The 17,586-nt window shown below is 32.4% G+C and overlaps 1 protein-coding gene across 2 annotated transcripts in view; it reads right to left on the reverse strand.

Moving 5' to 3' along the window:
• The window catches only part of PCDH10 (protocadherin 10), a 62,427-nt gene that overhangs the window by 22,596 nt on the left and 22,245 nt on the right, over positions 1-17,586 (reverse strand). The gene's annotated exons all lie outside the window — the stretch shown is intronic.

Here is a 17,586-nt window from a genome sequence, read left to right on the forward strand (position 1 = left end):
GTCAAGTCAATCCGTTGCGTGGGTTTCTAAAAATGTCAATTTTGGTATTTTAGAAAATGAGTTTTGTGTGGGAAAGGTATGTTTTATATATCAAGCACCAATTATGTGGAGATTAAACTTTTGAAGTTACATACAGAACAATCCCCACTTCATTACTTATGCACGATCAGAGTATAGAAAAAAAAAAAAGTGTGGCCTGTAAACATTCTAGAATGAGTCATTAGAGTATCTACAAATAACTGGTTATACGTTTAATTGAAAAAATTCCAAATTATATATATTAAATCAACATATCATACAGAAACCTGTACTAGAAAATGTTGATGTAATTAAAAAGTTAAAAAATGCTTCACATTTTCTGGTTTTACTTTACTTCATCGTTTATATTATGTAAAAACCAAACCTTTTAATGTGTATAAAAATAATAATAATAATAAATTTATTCCCTAAAAGGAATCCGTTTTCTTATAAAAGGGTGACAGGAAAAAAGATATTGAATTTGGTCCAGTCTTATAAAATGTACTGAATTATGAGGTAGAATTTCCAAATCCAATCAGTTAGATTTTATGATTTTAAGTATTTTACTTATTTATAATGATAACGGATATTTCTTCCTACCTTTCTATAATCTTTATATTAGGCAATGAGCACAATAAGAGCAGAAACTGCATTGGCTAGGTCAGCATCTGGCACGTAATAGATATATAATGAAAATGTGCGGAAAATAGTGTTCAATTGTGATAAAAAGCAATTCTGTTGTGTAAAATCGATTATAATAATATATATACATATATAAATTAAAATATAATTAAAAATTAAGAATTACACTAAATGGCATAACTGGATTGTCTCAATCTGGTAAATAGTTGGCTTTTTTGTTTCTTTTGTTTGTTTTTTTTAACACGAACATAAGAACATACTGATCAGAATAATTTTTCTTCTGTGGTATTTCATTTTTTTCAAGTAGATTATCTAGTTAATATATTTTTCTTAATTTATTTCTCCAATTCTCACATTTATTTTTCCTCACAAATTCAGTTTCTGAACAAATCACCAAACATTTCTTCCCTAGGTCACCATTTAGCAGACACATCAACTAAAATTGGAAAAGTCAGGCACCATAATTGACAGAAATAAAGTGAAAATGAATATTTACATGTCCCTGGTGGTAACTCATATTGAGCAATCAAAATATATATATTTTTGTAACATAATATCATGAATTATAAAACCAGTTAGCTACAACCCAGGATTATATGGTAGTTATTATAACTTACCTGGTCATAATGCTATAGAGAATATTCTATTAAAGAAAATAGAAATTTTCCTCTTTTTAAGCAATCAAATCTTATCTTCCTATGTCCTTGAATTCGAATTCCCTGTTTCATGATAAACGTGAATATATATAGTTTAAATATATTTTGTTTATACCAATCAGAATTTATTTATTTATTTAAAAAATTTTTTTTTTTCAACGTTTATTTATTTTTGGGACAGAGAGAGACAGAGCATGAATGGGGGAGGGGCAGAGAGAGAGGAAGACACAGAATCAGAAACAGGCTCCAGGCTCTGAGCCATCAGCCCAGAGCCCGACGCGGGGCTCGAACTCACAGACCGCGAGATCGTGACCTGGCTGAAGTCAGACGCTTAACCGACTGCGCCACCCAGGCGCCCCTATACCAATCAGAATTTAAAATGCCTCAGTAAATGACAATAACTAAGCACCATGGAAATTCAGGTTTGTAAAATGAATTTGAACAAATAATTGCAGGGGTCAAATAATTTACTGTCTAATCCAAATAATTGTGTGAGTAAAAGGAAGCACAGGACATAATCTTGTGCTTTCATGGATAACTCAGGACACACGAACATCCTGCAAATAACACTACTTTTCTCAAAATAAGGAGGGGATACTACTTACAAGATGAAACTTTTTTTTTTCTTAAACTACTGATTTATAAGAAACAACTTTCTAGTAGTTCGAGAACAAAACAAACTCGAGTGACCTATCCACAACCTATAGAGTAATTTATTATGTGTAAAAATTAATATACCGAAAGGCACATGGCAGTATAAGGCAGAAATTAGTCAACCTAACACATATTTAAATCAGTCAAATGTTTCTCATTATGTTATAAAATACTTATGGAGAAACCCTTTAGCGTGGATATTACATGTTTATTTCATGTAGTCAAAATACACACACAAATTGTTTTTACTGAAATAGTCCAGGATTTTAAGAACACAGAAGTTTAGCACACATTATACTTGATACCTTAAATCTCAACATAAATTTAAAATGCATATTTTAGTTACTGCTTAGGGTTACTTGTGTGCCGCTTTTATTTAAAGTGCACCTATTTCAAGTAGTTGTATGAATAATATAGCCGCCTTTTATTAAATTACCACCTCCCACCTTTCTGTTAAGCCAGGAATGCAAATCTGAATAGGACAAGCGTAAAGGCTGAGGTTGAAGGTCAGAACCAAGTAGGATGGGAAGGAAAGATTTCCTCTATTTCAGCATCAAATTTCCCAAATGTGAAGTAGTGCCAGATAAACTAGAGAAAATGAAATATTATTACTAAAGTTATAGTCACATACATTTTGTTTCAAGCCTTTTAAGAGCTGATTTTGAATACTGAATATTCATTGTCCTTGGGGGCTGTCTGGGTTAATGTTGGACATGCAGCACACAAATATATATACATATATAAAAGCAATGTTATTACACTTTAGAGTCAGTGCCAAGGACAGTTATTCCGCAGTGTTAACTATTATGGGTATGCATTTGCTGAAACATTTCAGGCTAGAGAGAATGGGTCAAATATGCTGAATCTCTATGCTTTATGATATATTCTACATATGTTTTAGAATTATGAAAGCGTACTTGAATTTTTTTTTTTTTTTGCTTTTTCTCTTCACTTCACAAATGCATTTTTCCCCTAGTTATTCATCAGCATACATAAGGAGTTGGTCACTTGATACAGATGAAAGATTTTCTTTTCAGTCAAATCTAAAGTAAAGGCAAAGGACTGTTGGTATTCTTTTTATATCAATTTATTAATTCACTTCATTTATTCTTCAAAGTGAGTCATAAAAATCTTACATTTAAGACCTTTATATTATTTTCTGAACTATGGATGAAAAAATTACTCTTAATGGAAAAGAGATATTCAAATATCTCCTTTTTTATAATTTTGCATACATGTATGTATGCATATATTTAACATTATAGGTATGTATATATTTAACATATAGGTTTTAATGACACTTTTATGATACATATTTTTCTTTGTAATTTTTTTAAGTTTATTTATTTTTGACAGAAACAGAGTACGAGCATGACCTGGGAAGGGGCAGAGAGAGAGAGGGAGACACAGAATCCGAAGCAGGCTCCAGGCTCTGAGCTGTCAGCACAGAGCCTGACGCGGGGCTCGAACTCACAAACCGTGAGATCATGACCTGGGCCGAAGTCGGATGCTCAATCGACTGAGCCACTCAGGCGCCCCGATGCATATTTTTCTTTATACTGTGTCATCCTGTTATTGCCTTTGATCATCTGTAAAGTATGATATTAAACTTTGGGACATTTACAAATTCTGATTAATGACGTAAGAAGAATAACTATAAGCATGTATGCTGCAGAAATAATTGTAAAAATAAAAGTGCTGATAATCTATTTATACCATGAATAATATTATAATTTGCCTGCCGAAAAATAATTTAGTATAATATATTAAAATAAAAATTAAATAACTAGAATATTCACATTTCTATATTTGCATAACAGGAAGCAAGTTATCCTTTATACTTTATGACAGTATGAACCACAGAAGCTAAAGAAATATATAAACGTGTGAAGTGATCTAACCTACTTCTGTGACTGAAAGAAAGAACAGCCTTCAAATATCCCAAATGACTGAGACTCCAGTGCAGTGAAAAACTTCCAGATACTGAGATCAGTAACCTACTCCAGAGCACATTCAAAAGTTTAATGAGCCTCAAGGTCAGGACACTTCTTTATAAGTAAAGTGAAACTAGCAGAGACAAGTTAAAGCCCATTACCCCTTCTAGAAGTCAGAAACACCTGCCCTCTGTGTCCTGAGTAAAAGCATATCATAAACTGAAAGATCGTTTAAAAGGAAGTCTCCATTAGAGATCTGTCCAGCTGAATAATCAATTCATTTAACTTTCCTCTATCTTATTCCTGAGACATTTTTGAGGATTCTCTTTAAAAATGTATTTTTTTTTCTGTTTAACAGTAAAGTCCAGAGATAAGCATAGTAGAGGTTACTATTAAAAGTGGGTCACTGCTTGATTTGTCTTTTATCTTCCCACTTGAACAGTATTATATTTGTTTTTATATTTTAAGATATAATCGTACATTGTCCATATTGTAAATGCTTTCCTTTTCACAAAAAAATGACAAAAAGGTTTAAAATTTTAAGATCCATATAAGGCAAAAACTGATTAAATGTTATAATTATTATGAATTATAAAAAGCTTGAAAGCCTTCTGTTATTATATATTGTCTTTTGTCTAATAGTACTAACTTAGTGCAGCATAATCTTGAGGTCTTACATTTATTTCGTAATATTCACACCATCCTCATGTTAAATTTCCTTTTTTCCTTTCATCAAACAGTATGCTCTTTATTTTAGGTTGACAGAGCTAAGAGATTATAGAATACATTTAGAAAACGAGAGTTCATCTGGAGAAAGTGGTTCCCATATGTAAACTTGATTAGTTTTTTAGAAAGAAAAATTTATAAAATGAATGACTCAAACAAGCCTTCAGAACATTCATGCGACAGATATGTATTAAATCCAAGTGTTTAGTTTAGTCTTTAGATTTATGTAATGCTTACAATGTAGTTTACAATTAATAAATGTTTATTAAAAGTTAAATTCATGGGTGTTCGCAGAGATAGGTAATTGGCAAGTGTAGTTTTGTGGTATAGAATTTTACACCAAGAATGAGCAAAATGGATCATTTCTGAGAGAAAACAAGCATGTTGAGCATATTCTTTTCAGAAATATTAAAAAGAAAACCATTGCCTGCCGTTTTCATCTTTCAAAATGGCATCACTTGGACCAAATTCCTATACAGGAGCCTCATACCTAATCTATTTGCAGTTTCAACCTCTCCCTCCCAGAAATCCAGTGTTAATCGTCAGTCAGAAGAAACTTTTCTTTTTGATTAGCGATTAGGGACACAAGGGCCCTCTCTCTTCCCCAAAGGAAGATGAGGTAATTTGCATGATAAATCCCTTTCTTACCCCCGCTATGGGAAAGCAGCCTTGCCGGGAACAATCCTTTCCTTCCTTCCCTTCGTTTTGCTAATAACTTTCTTGCCCCAACTTTCTTCTATAAAAACCTTCCATTTTGTAAAATTCCTCAGGGGCCCCCTGTATTTGCCAGATCGGATGCTGTCCAATTGGTGAATCATTTAATAAAGCCAATTAGATCTTTAAAATTTACTCGGTTGGATTTCTGTTACTTAACAACAGTCACCATCCCCCCTAAAAATCCAAAGTAACCAATACTGCTATATTTCACTTGTGGTAAAGACTATATACCAATTTGAGGCTATGGATTAAAAATGAATTAGGACTCGTATTCTCACTAAGAATGGTTATGTACAAAGATACTTTATTTTATAAGCTGGAATATGCTCCCAATATCAAGTAGAGGTTGATGTACTGTACAAAGCCCTGAATTTACTACCAGGGAAAATTTAGGAATTCATCGCTCACAATTTATTTTCAAGCCAAACTTTATCGTTATTTAAAAGATTTAACAACCTGCAAAACAGGAGCTTCTATTTGTCCACAAGTACAGTCCACAACTATGACATATATCATGACCCTCACACAACTCTGTATGAGGACGTGAGTCTCCTGAAACATCATGGGTTCTTTCTAGATAGAGGATCCATAGGCTTTTAGAAATTTCTATATACTTGCGTGTGTTTATGTGCATATGGGTATGTGTTATTTAAAATGACCTTCTCACAAAGGTACGTTTACAACTGGTTCACTAGAAAATATCTACCCTGTGGGTTACTGCGACCATGTCAACTATCACTACTATTTTTAACAGGAAAGCTGTACAATTATAGTAACTGAATTTTGTTTTTAAAATCTTTAATTCTAATTAGCTAAATTAATTAAGAGTGCTTTGAACTCTACAGCAAAAACCAGTGATCATGTATCAGCTCCTTTAATTAGACAATACACTTTGATTATTATCATTATCTAAATTGATTCAAGCTAGATATCTAAAAACACAGTAATCATGCATAATTTTTCCATCTAAACACAAGAGTGGTCAGTATTCTAAATATCTGTTCTTGAAAGATTAAAACCATTAAGCTTTTAAATTATTTATGAAAAAATAAAAACCCATATGACAAGGTATTGCATAAAAGTTACAGATTGAAGGAATCATCTAGAAATGTGGAAAATTATGCCTTAGAGGCTTAAGAAATTTTCCCTGAGAGGGGAAAAATAGTAGAAGGCGACAATACCTAGCACACATTGGCCACTCTGTCAGGCTCTCTTGATGAATAAAACCACCTTGCATCATTGGTATCTTAAAATCAAAGCTGGGGATTGAGTTAGTTTTTTAATACTTCCATCCCACATCGGCATATATTTAGGCAATGGAACTCTAATATATATTGCCCTCTATGTTTATAATATCATCGAACATTTTTTCTGGAATCCTTTATCATAATCCACTAAAATATGAACACTATGATTTGTTCCAGAGTTATTTGAAAACCACATTTTTTTTATGTTGGTAATAAAGAAGTACCCTTGAAATATCTCTTGAAGACAAGCCACTCAGTTATCTTGCTTTAATAATGACAAAGGATGCTTTCACTTAAGTTACACAAATACCATTAGTTTATGTATCTAAAATTCTAAGAGGATATCCTTATACTCCTTTACAGAATAAATGGTTCTTCTTTTTTCTTTGTCAATTATGAGCGATAACATTTACTGACATTTAGACGCTTGTATTTCAACTAGTTTTCTTCAAAACATTATAAGGAGATCAAATTAGTTGTTTCCCTGTAAGGCTGCAATTAGCATTCATTTTCAAAGCAGAAAACATGAAAAATGCCTGAATGGGATCGGTCATTCCTACAGGTATAAGGATCTTATGTACATAGACCTATCTGCAACAAACATCATTGTACCACAATATTAGATCAATTACTAGTGATGTGTGCACCTTTGTCTTTTATATGAAAAGTAATCATAAATTCCAGCAATGAAAGATAGGAAAAACTTTAAAAACAAATACATAAAACCTTCATTTAAAAATATATAGCTATGCATCTAATTTATTAACCACTAATAACCTACTTAAGCCAAATACAATTTCAAAATAATGTAAGTAAAACCTTAGATAATTAAGCCATGAAAATAAATGCAAAATCTTCAGGACTGGGAAATAAAATACTTATGACACAATTCACACAAATTTATTTTCAAAAAAGACACACACGATACACACAGCTTAGAAATTATGTATAAAAATATGGCTGTATATTTGATATACTTAATGATCCGATTTCCCCTAACATAACTCAGTTGCTTCTATGTGTGAACAAAGAGCAGATTAAAAAGAGGAATTTGCAGGCTCAGATAGGGGTTGAAATGCTGACATACTGAGAAGTGAAAGCTGACCACTGTTTTTTCTGTATTCAGAAAACAACCCTCACACTCAACCATGTCAGAAACTCCAAGACTACGTATGGGCTTCCATAACGCCTTGAGCAGGATTGCCAGATAAAATACAGAATGCCCTTACATTTGAATTTCAAGTAAATAATGAATAATTTGTTAGTATACATAAGCTCCATGCAACATTTAGGTGTCATGTCATTTATTTGTTAAACCTGGCAGCCCTATCCTAAAGCATCTGTTTCATGACACCACAGGTGACACTAGTTACTACTGAGGTAAATGGTACAGTGTTTTCTAGAAAAACATGTTGCGTTACATTTTCTAATTATTTTATAACACTATGATTCCTAAATTTCATATGTATTTCAGTCTACAATGATTTACAATTAAGATAACGATTTTTTTTAATTTAAGATTGAAAATTCAAAGAAGAAAATAAATAAATAAAAATAATAAAATTCAAAAGACAGAGAAATGAAATGCAGTTATCTACAATATAAATTCATATGTAATGAATTTAATATCATACACGAAGGCAATCTTTATTGTCATTTAAATTATTTCTTTGTATCATGATTAAATTGTAACCTTGGTTTTGAATGAAATCTTTGTTTTTATGAGATGTGGATATAGCATATTAGATCAAATCTTCTTTCTCTTTGTGCATAGTAACATAATTTTTAATCATTTATTCTAAAATCTAAGCCTATGTATACATTTTAATTTTAGTTATCTCCTAGAAACTCATTAAACCACCTCCCTTTTGCCCTTTCAATTTAACCTATCATCAGATAATTAAAGATTTGAAAACTGATATGCAGTGAACTATACTCACCTTTAAAATAATCGCAAACATGCGAATTGTTGAAACAAGATCACATTATGCTTGTTAAAGGTTAAAATAATTTTAGTTATGTACTAATTAAATGACAAGATTTGGATCCTTAAATAGTTGTGTTACATCTCATAACTTTACACTTTTGTTTAAATAGGATTCACCTTAATTACTGTAAATATTTAACCACATAATAAATAAAAATCATATTAGACACTTAGTATTTATGAAAAATACCACAATAAATCTAGAAAAAAATTCAAATTTTAAATAATCGATCTTTGCTGGGGCAGCAACAGATTCTGGTTAAATAGTATTGGCAGTGTATGTTTATATATAAGATATCTATATCATTATTAAAACATGACAAATGTACAAACCTACCTACATATCTTACGATAAAGTTCTCACACAAAAAAATCAAAATTCTACCTTATGAAAAAAGAAGTATGAGACAGTCAGTTGCCACAAGGCCATAGAGAAAGAGTTGTCTAAGAAAACAATTTGAAAATAACTTTTGCAATAATGATGATGAGTAAAGATAACAAAGACTTAAAAACTGTTAGTTACATGGAAACCCCCCAAACCTAAAGGAAAGTCAGTTAAATTGCTTGTAGCCATAGTTATCCTGTATTATTAACAAGTTCCTGCCCTTGCCCATAATCATGTATTTAAAGTGGATCTCCTTTTATGTTCATATTTAATTATCTTATATTGACTTAATTTTTACAAATATGTTTGTAAATTATATACAACAAACCATTGAAACAATATATTAGTTAAACGAGCAGTTGGTGATGGTGAAACATGAGGCTTAGGGAGTTTTTAAAGAAAAAGTAATCAATCAGAAAAAAAGAATAAAAAGACTAATACAGTTAAGACCAGAATAAAAAGGACAAAGAAATTATGGAAGGTTAAAAATTGATGAAACCCAGGGGCGAGTATGTTAGGAATAGAAATGGTTAGGTTTGGGGGATTGTTTGTTTGTTTTGGCATTAAGAGATTATTACTATTCTATTAATTTGCATAAGTCGGGAAGATGCCTAGATAACCAAACAGGAAAAAAAAAAGTTCTCTCTTAGTTTCAAGGTGTTTCATTTATTGATTCATTGATGTAGTCTATAAGCATTTATGGGTGTTTACTTTGCTGTAGACATCATTCTGGGATTTGAGACTCTAAAATGAATACACATGAATTCTGTTCCAAAAGAGTTAACGATTCAGTGGTAAAAACAATATTTTACAAGATATTTTAAAAATAACAATGATGTATAAAAATCTAGAAGAAGTTACAAGAAGAATGCATATCTCTTTTTGGACAGGCTTCATTATTAAAAGTAAAATTAGGGACGCCTGGGTAGCTCAGTGGGTTAAGCATCCAGCTTTGGCTCAGGTCATGATCTCACGGTTCGTGGGTTCGAGCCCTGCACTGGGCTCTGTGCTGACAGCTCAGAGGCTAGAGCCTGCTTCGAATTCTGTGTCTCCCCCTCCCTCTTCCCTTCCTCTGCTCATGCTCTGTCTCTATCTCTCAAGAATAAATAAACTTAAAAAAAATTAAAAAATAAAAAGTAAAATGAGTTGAATCTTAATTGACGAGTATGAGATGGCCAAACAGATGTGGTGAGGAGTGGTTTTGTAGGTGAGAGAGCATTCCAGAAAGAGAATAGAATGTGTCAAATCACAAGAAGCTGACAATCACTGAATGACATACAGCAAAACTACAGGCAGGGTTTAAACATAAAAAGCTTATAAAGCTACTGATCATTATTGTGGTCACAACAGGGAGCTTCTCAAAAATTTTAGAGGACTATCGAAGTCAAATGTCTATAAACATAAATTAATACTCTACTTAACAGTAGAAGCCAGATGAAAAAACAGAGGGATCTTCATTAATTTTGGTGAACTAAGCACATAGGACCGGGCTTGGAGAATGCAAAAGAAAGTATACCTGTGTCTCCTCACAGAGTCCAGCAGAGAGGTTTATACTTTACAGATCTGGAAATAATTTGCATTCCACCCTAAATCTCCCAAATGTAATAAATTATTTTGCAATCAAATGACTGCCTGGGTGTTTTGGAGCTGATAATTCAATATTAAAGATAATTTTGAAAGACAAAAATTGGTGAAAGGACCTGCTCAAAGAAGTGATTCTGTCCCAAATCTCAAGCCTCGCGTAGTGTCAGCAGCAATAAAACTAGGCGCCTAGAGAAAAGTGTGGGATGTTTTTCACACACATTTTAACAAAGAAAAATTAAGGCAGATGATGCTCATAGCCTAACATTAAATTTACTTGATAACCATAAAACCGAAATTTTGTAAATAAAATATGGCTCCTGAGTTTACTCTTTCAAAGAGACACTCGCAAGTAAAGCTCACCCTAAGAACATCTGGGTCCGCAATTCACAGAAATAGTGAAGACACAGGAACAATTTTAATTGTTGCATTTAAAATAATATATTTTAAGTGATTAAAGGTCACATGCATTTGATCAAATCTTTCCTATCCAAAATTAACCCCTGTCATATCTCTGCCTACTAGAATTTTCAGTTATCACCTTACGTTGTATCTACTTTTCACTTCCAAGAATCTTGATACAAAAAGTACACATTTTTTACAGTCTCACAATTAACTGTGACACTGTGTAAAAAATTTCAGACTTTTGATATATATTTTGCTTTTGATACATAATTTTTCATCTTTTTCCATTTGATTGAACTGTCCTTTCAAGGGTGTTCCTAGCTGGTTGGTTATTAGTTTTTCAATCAAAATGTATTCCCTTTCCTTCAGTAGTTGTATATAAGAGGGATGCAACCTTTTCCCAAACATTCATTCAGAAGATTTCACAACCATCCTTGATAACTATTTTATCTTTTATTGCTACATTTAGAATTCTAATACTTCCTTTTTTTTTTTTTTTTTTTTTTTTTTTAATTTCTCTAAAGGTAAACTTCAGTTGTCATTCTCCTCCGGGGTCTTATTGCCACGAAGCTTGACGACTGGAATACACTCTGCTGATAAAACAAAATGCAAAACAATACCGTACAATACATCCTTCCTGACTTCTCTCTGAATAGTGTCCAATTTCTTAAGCCTGGGATTCAAGTAGTGAATTGGTTACAAGTAAATGCTTACTCTAGAATCAGGTGGTCTCAAGTAAAAAGCCTAGCTCTCCCTCACTAGCCATCAGACCATGGACAAGCTACTGGACATCCCTTTTTCTTAATTTTATCATCTGTAAATGGAGACAGAAAACTTATTTCATTTGCTTATTGAGTAAGGCTTCAATCACTAGTTCATCACTAGTGCTGGGCTGACAAGTTCTTAACAATTCTTAGCTACTATCATTATTAGCGTTATCATTCAAAACACGTCTTCATCCATCTTAAACATAACTTTCAAACTTTAACTTCCACTATTCCCTCTGGATTTATCTTATAGATTTGGCAACTCAGAATACTCACTTCTTCATATTTATTTGCTGTCTAGTTCCACATTTTTGTTCATTCAACTTTGTCCTCCTAGAATGCCATTTTTCTTTATCAGTTAAAATCATTCAGATAGTGCTCCAATAATGGCCCCAAAGTGGAGCTCTATAAATCCTTCCTTGGTTATACTCTAAGAGATCTTCTCCAAAGATAGCCAAAGACATTTATTATAATAAAGTAACCATCTTATTTACCTGTTAATGAGATAAGAAACTTAAAGTACAATCACCGAAAAACTGCATTTTGAGAAGAGAGAAATGCTTAATTGCCGTTGACATTGCAATTTCATTCACAGATATGTAAATGAAACAAACAATTAAATCTGCTTTAAAATTTCATTTTTGCCAGAGTTGGGCAAAAGTACTATTAAATGGAGGAAATTTCACCATTTTATAAAAAAAGATGAGAAATTTTTGTTTGTATATGAGGCATGAACATAAAAAGACATAAGAAAATATAATGCTGGATTGTAATCGGGCACTAAAACTTACTTGTTAGGTCTCTTGTTATTCAGGCAAAATAGCAATGTACATATAAGGCAGTATATATGGGATATGTACAGGAAGGCAGAGGACAGAAAACAGAGAAACATAAAATCATGAGAGCTACGTAAGACAGCCCGACGAATAAACCATAAACAGAAACTAAAGTTTGGATAGTCTTTTAAGAATTTCTCCAAACGAGGCTAGGTAAGATCATTTGCTAGTCTTATGTTATTTTTAAAAGACAAAGTTACAAAAATATAAATATAATGCTGGGTGAGAGAATTCGGTTTATCAGATAATAGGATTTTAGGGCAGAAAAAGAGGCAGGGAAATATTGGAGTTCCTGCATGTCAAATACTGACTTACGGCAGGCAGAGTCTTTGGGATATCTTCTAGAAAGACTCTATTTTCACATAGTAGCAGACTGTTCTCATTTACTTTGTGTGATGATTTGGGGGCATCTGTGTCATCTACACAGAGATATCAGAACTTTTTGGAGTAACAATGTCCTAAGGCCAGAATTTACTCTAATGGGCTAGTATAATTGTCGAAATGCAGATTATGTCAAATTAGATACGGGCATCTATTTGTACCACTTAAAATTTGGAGGGGGGCGGGGAGCCCCAAGAAACGTAAGGTTTCTTTTTTCAAATATAATATGCTGCTTCTTACACTGAAATAAGAATCTGTTGTCTCAAAAATGTATTCTTTGTCAAATTATTTTAACTGCTTGTTGTATATGATCAAGTATATTTACTCACTGTAAATACACAAGTTAAGTAAAATAATGAGAATATAATTTTTTTTTAAATTATAATCATGCTCTGTGACTAACATCACCACAAAATGAATACAACCCAGTCTTTAGTGGGCATCATACCTTTGGTTCTATTCAATCTGTCTCATTGGTTTTACAGATGAAAAAGAAAAATACGGATGCTGTCCTTTGAAAACATATGTATTATGTGGAAGAATATATACTGCAGATGTAACATAGTGATATATCGTGAAAAGAACATTTGGAGTCTGATTTTTCTCTGGGAGTAAAAGAAAGCATAATTAGTTCTATTTAAGCCAGAATTTTAATTTTCTCCATACTCAGGCTGATGTCATTGTTCCAATTTTAACTGAATATATGGTTGCCTTGAACACTTAATGAGTGCTTCCTTTGGGCCAGGCACTCCCTGCTTTAGATATGATAAATAATTTAATCTCTACAATGAGCTTTCGAGGATCTATGTCACAGATGAGGAAAATGAGTTACAGGAAGGTTAAATGAATTCTAGAGGTCACACAGCTAGTAACTGGCTGGATGAGTATTGGAACTCCGGGTAGATTGGCCCTGTAACCAGAGCTCTTAATTATACCACATCACATCTCTGATATGAGGACAGACAGAAAGACCTACTCTTGTAATTATGTAGTAGGCTATGAGTCCAAAGCAAGTATGCACATACCTTAAGAACAAAATCAGAAAGTGATATTTGCTGGAGTTAAAAATTCCATGTTCTCATATAGACAAAATGGGAAAAAAATTAGTGATGCTTAGGAAAACCTACCTGAAAATAATAAGACTAGAATATTTTCCAAGTATTTGCTAAGACCACAATCCAACTAGGTAAGTAGGCTGTGTTTCATGTACATTTTAAAGGAAATTGAGAACTTTTCACTAGTGTTGGAAAATGCCAAGTTTTGGTTATTCATTTTTGTTTTTTACAAAATTATCTCAAAAGAGAGCTGGTAGTTAGCATGAAGTATAGCGTGGGAGGATATCAATAATTAAAAATGCTTTTGCGTATTTCTGGAATGGTGCAGAGCAGGTGACACTGAGATGACCTGATCTGAGTATGTTGATCTATGCTCAAGGGCAAACAAAACTGAAAATCACTGTGCCTAGAACATAGTTGGTGCTCAACTGTAAATTTTCTTGAATGTGTGTCATACTGTTTTTGTCAGTAGCTTGGGAAGATCTGCCTAAAACAGCTGGTTAAAAACTTTTTTACAGTTCTAAACTGCCATGGCACTACTTTATAATAAATAATAGTATTGCAAATAGTAGGACCTATTGACATCCTCTGAAATTAGAAAGTAATTGAAATATGAAAAACTTTGAAAGATTAATGAAGGGTATAGAATTAAAATTAACTTCAAAGAAATATAATATGCCCTTCATAAACTACATTAAATGTTTTTATTTAAGAGGAAGATAACATTTCCCCATATTAGATATATCAGCACACTTTCTCTATTAGCATTATGAAAATATAATTTCTATGAAGAATTCCTACAAAGCAAGCAATTGAAGTTCTCAAGGATTATGTCCCTAGATCCCAGGCTCAATTTTAAATGTGAGAGATGAAAATTAAATTATTTAATGTCAAGTATTTCCTAAAAATAATTCTAAGTAAGCCTGCATTAAAAAAAATAAGTTTCTTAGTAATTTTAATGAGTCAATATTTTATTTTTATAATTTGAGAAATAATTGTCTTCATTCCTTATATAATTTAAAAAAATATCATTTTCCCAAATCCTTAGCTTAATTCAAGTTCAAAGGAGTTAGAATTCACTCCAATCCATCAACAAAAGCCATTTCTACATTGTCTAATACCAAACAATCCCTTTGTCTCTATAAAATTAAGTATATTTATATAATCATAAAATATGAATGTATCTAATTAAAAAAATATTTCATGACCCTTGATTGATAAAAAGAGCTATCCCCTTACAACACTGGTTGTATATTTACAAAATCAGTGCCATTATTGTGTCTTATTTCATCTTTTCGTGCCTACAAAATGGGCACTCAGTAGTAGCTAGTACTGTTATTAAATTTAGACTTAATGTTTAGCTAATACAATTTACCGTTACACTGTTCTTTTCATTTTCTATTCTTTTTTTAAATTATTTTTAATGTTTATTTATTTTTGAGAGAGAAAGAGAGAGACAGAGTGTGAGCAGGGGAGGAGCAAAGAGAGAGAGAATCTGAAGCAGGCTCCAGGCTCCCCATTGTCAGCGGGGCTTGAACTCACAAACCGCAAGATCATGACCTGAGCAGGAAGGAGTCAGACGCCTAACCAATTGAGCCACCCAGGTGCCCCTCATTTTATTTTCTTAAGTGCAGAATTAACTCCTGCTTTCATGTTACCAAGCTAATGCTCCATTTACTTTCCAAAATAAAACCCAAAATGTAATGATCACAGATAGTCAGCTTGCTATATCTTCCAATATAATTAAGAAAGCTTGTATGACTACTAGGTTTAAGGAGTAGGCAACTTGACTGTGAATCATTATTAACGGCTGTTTCATTTTTTGTTTAATTGTGAGCCATTTCACAGTAACTGACACCAGGGATTTCCTTAAAATTCAGCAGAAGATAATATGATACCAAAAGGGGAAAATTCTTATTATAAGAGAAATAAGTCAGCTTGATAAAGATTCAATATTTGACAAAGTAAGCTATTTAAAATCTATAGTCATCTGTCTTCCTTTTATAAATTATTATCATATATAGTGTGAAGCTTCACATTTTTTAAGTTGTAATGCATACTTTTAATAGACACAATCTATGTTATATATTTCATATAAACAATAATTAATTATTCAATAATTTAATAAACATTTACACTTAGCTTTTGCCCTCTACACATTTCCCCAAACTTCCTTCTAAAACTATGATTTCTCAATTTCTGTTCTTGGATAGTCAATCATCAATTGCAATTCATTGTGTGAGAGGGAATCAAAGGCTTTAAGAAACCAATTTTTTTTCCCTTTCAGAATCTCTAAGAAAGAATAAGAAGTCATCTATATAGAAACAGGAAGGGAAGGAAATAGATAAAAACCTAGGCTTCCTCAATTGCTTTTCCTTTGTCCTCCAGTAAAATTGAGCCTCATCCCTTTCACTCCTTCACCAGCCCCAATGCCGGGAAAAGTGTTTTTGCAGGAAGTACATCACAGGGCTAGAAAGTGCCATTCTACCAAATCACAGTTGACATATGCCTACGTTTGTAGTTTGTAAAGCTTTCGAGGTAAAGTGTTTCCATATCTCTCAGGAGAAAATACCAATGTCAGGGTCAGGATATTTCCCATAATGTGCAATTTACATCTCTCAGGATGCAATATAGATCCATTTTCTCTTTTCTGCTCTCAATAAAGACAGATTAACCGATCACTATCTTATCTGTGTAGTATTTGTTTAAGCACTTAACATTTGTTAAGTCACCTCTCCCCTTTCTTCTCAATTCACAGTCCCTCAATCCTTTTAAACTCTAGTCAGATATGCTATTTTCTAAAATGTTAATGTCTTTATTTTATTAACTCTCCCTTCAGCATCATGGGTGCCAGTTTGCCACAGTCCTCTAACCTAGACTCAAAGAAATGTGAAATACAGACATTACGATTTTTCTACTCTCGTTTTAATCTGGTATTCAAATCAATATATTTAAATATTTGTTTCTATAAAACACCTCTAAGTTAACAGATTATGTTTCAATCAAAAATAAAGATATAAAGACAGGTACCAAGCATTTCTGAAAGACTAGACATGACAAGAATTCCAAAAAATAGCAAGATAAATCATGTTCAAGGAGAATACATGTTAACTGGTCTTTTTAGCTTACACATTTTAGGCTCTGCTGATTGCTTTCCCTGTATTAACAGAGAGAATAACTGGCTATTACATTTTAGTGAAACAAATACATTATACTATTCCACTTATTCAAATTATATAAAACTGAAAACCCAGAAAAACTAAATTTGGTTAGGGGCTAGGATAGTGGCACCCCCTGGGGTGGTCATAGCTGGAAGAAGACAGAATACAGGACTTTTTTAGGTACTTGTAATGTTTTGGCTACTCGAGCCAGTTAATGTGGCCACTGATTACACACGTGAGCTCATTTTGTAAAAACTGGAGTTATACATCTGTGATTTTTGTATTTTTCTATATGCATATTATACTTTAATAAAAAGTTTAAAAATAAAAATGAGTTGCCATGTATGGAACTTATTTCAAGCATGAATCAAATTAATTGTAAGTGTAAATAATATTTGTGAGAAAATTATGGAGATGGGAAGAATAATTAGACA

The sequence above is a fragment of the Prionailurus viverrinus genome, chromosome B1 (assembly GCF_022837055.1).
Source record: "Prionailurus viverrinus isolate Anna chromosome B1, UM_Priviv_1.0, whole genome shotgun sequence".
NCBI lineage: Eukaryota > Metazoa > Chordata > Mammalia > Carnivora > Felidae > Prionailurus > Prionailurus viverrinus.